Below are 5590 nucleotides of genomic sequence, written 5' to 3'. Positions count from 1 at the left end.
CCCCCCCCCCCCCCGATTTTCATTATTTCCTATGGAAAATCCACTTCACCTGTGGAAAACTGCTCTGCAGAAACTTCCATGTAGTAAAAAAACTAAGAAAACAACTTTTTGGAAAATGGAGTGGCACTAACACTTTTTTACTAATTCTGACCTAGCATAAGGCAGCCAGATGGGGCAGTGGGGATCAGAGCAAGGACCCAGCCAGCTGGATGTGTCTCTGCAGCAGGAAGGGAAATGAAAGCCCAATGTCTCAGCTGGTTTCTGAGCAGACTTGCAGATGAAGGTCTCCCAGGCAGATATGGAGGTGTGCTGGAGCCCCTGGGCTGTGCTGGTATTCAATCTCAAACTAACTGCTGTTCAGTGATGGACTAAAACAGAGTCAAGACCAGAAGTGTCAGACTGCACTTGGCTTTCATTAATCACAAGAATGATGGAAAAAGTAAACTTCAAGCCAAGCACTAACATGGCTCAGCTAGGGGCAAGCTCAAAAGCAAAGATCTCCTAGGGCCCAGCAGCACCAAGAAAGCATGGGGAGATCAGACCTGCTAAAACGCAGCAACAAATTTAGCAGATACTTGCCCAAAAGCTGGGGCCATAGTCATGTACAACTGTGGGTGTGTTGCATTTCCATCTGCACTATGGGCTGAGCTGCTCAGGTGATCCTGAGACATGGACAAATCAAGATCATCACAGAATAACACTGTATTAATTATTTTCAGGTCTTTCTGTCAAATTCCAGTGTGGAGGGCCAGATCCTCAACTTGGTGTAAATCAGCCTCACTTAGCACACTGCAGCTGAAGTTGTCCAAGGGATTTCAGTGGATCAGCAGGGCTTATAGCAGCTGCTGGGATCTTCTTCTACAGAGCTTCTAGGCTAAGTACAAGTCTTCAAAAGGCAGCAGCAAATGCCTGGGCAGTCAGACACTTCCCCTCCACTCCATCCTGAGCAGCCCTGTGGTACTGGTTGAGATCGTCTCTTCCTCTGCCTACCTTGACCTGGCCACAGATACATGAAGCGATGCAGTTGTACAAGAGATCCAGCTGGCTGTCAGTCCCTGGGGAACTCACACACCGTGTGTTGGGCTGGCGTTATTCATCCCTGGAGGGGTAACAGCACAGGGATCTCATTACACTTCCTCTGTGTATATTTGCTTTATACTGCTTTGTTTGAGAACATGCTTGGCAACTCAGTTGTTCCAGTATTGTGCTGGAAAATACACAGTATTTATGTATCAACAGTGAATAACAGTCTCCAGACAAGCAGAAGGATGCGAGGGTGAGGGGTCTTGCATGGGACCTCTCAGAGTAACTGGGGCTTGGGACGTGAGAACTGGACTAGCTGTGGAAGGGCAGCATATGAAATATTTGCTGAGTACCTGTGTCATTTGTGGCAGAGCCCACCAACCGCCACCAGTGAAAGGGGTTAACACTTGTGCTCACATGTTGCTCTTCAAGGATGAAGCCAATAGCCCGTTTGGGTCTGCACAGATGACCAAACCAAGAGGACACTGGAGAAGGCCACTTTCAGAAGTTCTGACTATTTCAGGGACTCAGCTCCCCTTTTTGCCCTTCTCAAGTAAGGATAATGGTGGGAGACTCGATTTTCTGGATACTTCTTGGCATTTCACAGGCAATCTACAAGATTTGCAATTAAGTGCTTTTCCAGTTCTGCACAATCCCATTTGCAAAAGTAACCTGGGCTCTTAGCATTCATTTTCCTATGGAAAGCTGATGGGAATTAAGTTCCTATGGCCTCTAGGTTCAAAATATAACAGCAATTTGCTTGCATTGGCACTGCTGGAAGTTAGATGCCTAATTGGGATCTGGGCTTCAGGACCAATTATTTCTGAAAACGTTACCTCAAACATTTAAAACCCAGGTGCTTGGGCAGTTTCTCAGGTTCTTCACAGGTTCACAACTCTGTTAGGAGGTCAACTAAAAAGCGGAAAAGAAATCCTGCATTTTGAGAGGCTTGTTTTATGTTACTGGATTGTTTGGAGATTTTTTTTTTTTTTTTTTTTTTTTTTTTTGGCAAGCTACTTACCGTGCCTACATGCCTGTTTTCTTTCCATCCTGAAAGCAGAGCTCCTGGTTCTGCCTCCGCTTACCCTGATGGCGTTGTTGATCCTGGTGCAGCACTTGGATACTACAGCTGGATGTATGTTTATCTCTCTTGCTGTTCACCACCTTCACTCTCCTATTTAAAAGTGTAAATAATGATGTGTCCTGGGAATAAACAGTAAGTTCAGGAAGAGCTTATAGGTTAGAGAAGATTGACTAATTCTTGGCAAGGGCAAGTTGGCATAGACTTGTTGACTTCAAGTAAGCTGAATTGATTAATGCTAGCAATGTGGCTGGCCCTGTTTCTCCAGATGTTCTGGTGAATGCCTGAAGACAATGAATCCTATCTGGAAATCTGCAGAAATCTATGAATATTTGTGGGATAAAGATGATGTTACGTGGGTTACTATGACCAGCTCCAGGCACGGCTCAATGCAGGGCAATAAGCAGCCTCACTGCTTGCTGAGGCACTGAGTGCTGCCAGAGAGACCCTGATTCAGCTGTGGACAAAGCTGCTGCAGTTGCTGCTGAAGGTGGATTTATCAAATGAGTGATCGTATCTTGCTGCTTCTCGTGTGTGTGTGACATAAACATCTATTATCTTCATTTGTAAAATTTCTCTGCGGCTCACCTCAGGGCAGATACTTCTGAGAGCTCAATTACAGGCAGTTAGTTGCTTGACAACACTTCTGGCAGATGCTAGCGGAGCGCAGGCTCTGTATCCCTGTCAGACAGCAGATCTCTCTGTTTATTAATGTACTGTCATCAAGCAGTGCCTAAAGTCACCTGGGAAGCTGCTGGGTTTCTCAAGGGGATAGAAAGGGATGCAGCCTGGAGCATGAGGTCCTTGTGACTGGTACAGGAGGTCCCAAGAGGTCTCCAGCCCCACTGGGATGGAAGGGCAGCATCCCTGTGTAACAGTCAATCCTTGTCCCTGAAGACCGTGATGTTCAGACACAAGAAATTTCATCCCTGTACCACAAATGTAAAGGGACAAAGTGATTTACCCAAGGACATGCAGGAAACCTGTGGCAGAGCTGGCGATCAAAGATGAATTCCTGGCCCTCAGCCCACAGTTCTTGTTTACAGCATTAAAGCAGATAGAGATCACATCTGAGGACTGGAACTCTGCTCTCCTGCAGGATCAGAGAACAGAAACTCTGTCCCTGTGCCAGAGCCACCAACTGGAACAGCCCCTCGGGTGCCTGAGCGGATGGTCCCTGTTGTCCTTTCCCTCGGTGTCTCCCCACCTGGCAGGTGACTATGGCAAGGAAGGATCTCCCATAGGCTGCAGCACCCAAATTATGCCTTTTGAGGCAGCTCTCTCGCATCCTCCTGCTCTGCTGACTGACACTATATGAGTAGGACAGGGCTAAGAGTCTCCTGATAGTAATTTGGGATCTTTTAAAGTTTTATTTATTTAAAGAGACTTTCATTTCCCTTCTAAAAGGCAATGGAAGGGCTCTGCATGGCCAAATGGCACCTCCAGTGATCAATCAGTTCTTCCTAACGACCAACATCCTGCAGCGGTGAAGGGTCACAATCAATCACTACCTATTATTATTACATGATGAAATTGTAATTATGAGAGTGAAACACTGCATTACACTTTCCCATCCATCACACCAGAGCTGCATGCTTAGGTGGCACCTTTCAGTCAAGTTCAGCAAAGTACTTAGCGAGGGTCCATTAGCCCCCTCTTCCCTCCCTGCCAACAGGCCGATCTGCCTCCTTGTTTGACACAGGCAGCAAGAGAGGCAGAAACAAGGTGAAAGAAAAGTATGTAAAAGAGGTTATTGCACTGAAATTCTTCAGAGCAAATCCCTCAAGGGTCTTTAATGCTCCACAGGTGGCACAGTATAACCCCAAACCAACTTGTGTCCTTGGTCCTAAATGAATGGTCCTTGGATCTGTGCAAATAGGAATTAGTTCTTTTTGCTGGCAATTCTAAACAATTTTTAAAATGAAACCAGCTTGAAGTTCCTGGCAGATCACAAAGCTTAAAAACAAGTAAAGAATAACCCCCTGGAGTTTTGGTTGCCCCAAGATGATTTATTTTCCTGGAAACAATCTGAAAGTTCAGAAGTGTCTCTCTTGATCAGCACATTAAAGAGTTTGATTCTGTTTTGAAAATGCCTGAAAAGGTGCCTTTAGAGACTTTTTATACATGAGAGAAATGAATGGGATATTTTGCACTTAGACAAAGAAAAAAATTTTTTTTTAATGTTGGTCCGAAGCTTCCCACTTATTTAAAGGGGTCAAATATCTGTCAGAAATGAGCCTTTTGTGGGGCAGTTGGATGGATTTAGATGACCTCAAGGTCCCTTCTAGACTACCTTCTATGACCCTATGACATTAATCTCTGTTCTAATGGCTCGATCATCAATTATTACCGGATAAAGGAAAATGTCATTCGAAAATACCCCTCTGGCTGCATTTGCACAGGCTGCTCCCTAGCCCTCATCCCTGCAGTGCAACGTGGGCAAAGGGTCTGTGGTGCACCTGTACCAATTTTTGGTTTCCACTGTGGATTGTTGGGAAGCTGCTACAAATTATGTTGGGGCTGGATATGTTCCTGTACTGCCCTGAAGCATGGGGAGAATAAAATTCCCATCATATCTCCCAGCAGAGACCTCCCCAACAAACCAAATTGGCACAGATGGGCCCAGGTACCTTGCTCTGGCTGTTGAGGGTAGAGGGGACCCAGGTCAGTTATATCCCTGAGTTAAGCATTTCCTGGGACTGAACTGAATCTGAACCAAAATAAGCATGTGGCTGATCTGTAGTCCCAGGGCAGATCTGATAAAGTGGACAAGGAGGTTTCTCTGCAGCAGAACAGCAGTAACTTGTGAGCTGCTCTGGTTGCACATACACGAGTAATTGTTTCTCTCTTGGTCAGAAGATCTAAGACAATTTAACATGTATCTTTCATGTTTCTCTCCTTGCTGCTTTTTTTTTTTTTTTTAAGGAGAATTTAGTCTCTAGCCCTGCCTTTACCCCAAGAAGATGGTTTCCCTGCCCTCATGAGGTGTCTTTTTTTTTTTTTTTCTTTTCCACTTTCTGCCCCCAATTGCTTTTTTATTCACATGGTCAATCTTTGCACTGTCCTGTTAGGTGTTTGTGTGATGTTTAAATGCTGCTGCAAAACATCCAAAGTGTCCTGTGGCTGTCTCTGTAGTAACCAGGTGCTGTGCCAGGGAAGCTGGTACTCAGGCACTCAATCTCTTCGTCATCTTCTCTTGAGCTTGAAGATTGGATTCACACTGAACTCCTGGTAAGCTCCGCCTTGGGGAGGATGCCATTGAGCTGGAGAAGGCCCTGAACTGCTGGTCCCAAAGACTTCTGAAGGTCCAAAAGACTTCTGACTTTCTAAACACAGAACAGAACAGGAGTGGGGGGGAAAAAAAACAAAAACAAAAACAAAAACAAAAACAGACCAAGCAGCAGCACTGAGATGATCTTTCTCTTGCAACAAACAGTAATGAGAGTTATCATGTCCGCTGGCAAGGGAGTCTCTCCAATTATTCTT

Source organism: Athene cunicularia, assembly GCF_003259725.1.
Source record: "Athene cunicularia isolate RWA chromosome 18 unlocalized genomic scaffold, athCun1 chr18_part1, whole genome shotgun sequence".
NCBI classification, from domain to species: domain Eukaryota; kingdom Metazoa; phylum Chordata; class Aves; order Strigiformes; family Strigidae; genus Athene; species Athene cunicularia.
This window is presented reverse-complemented; position numbering follows the sequence as displayed.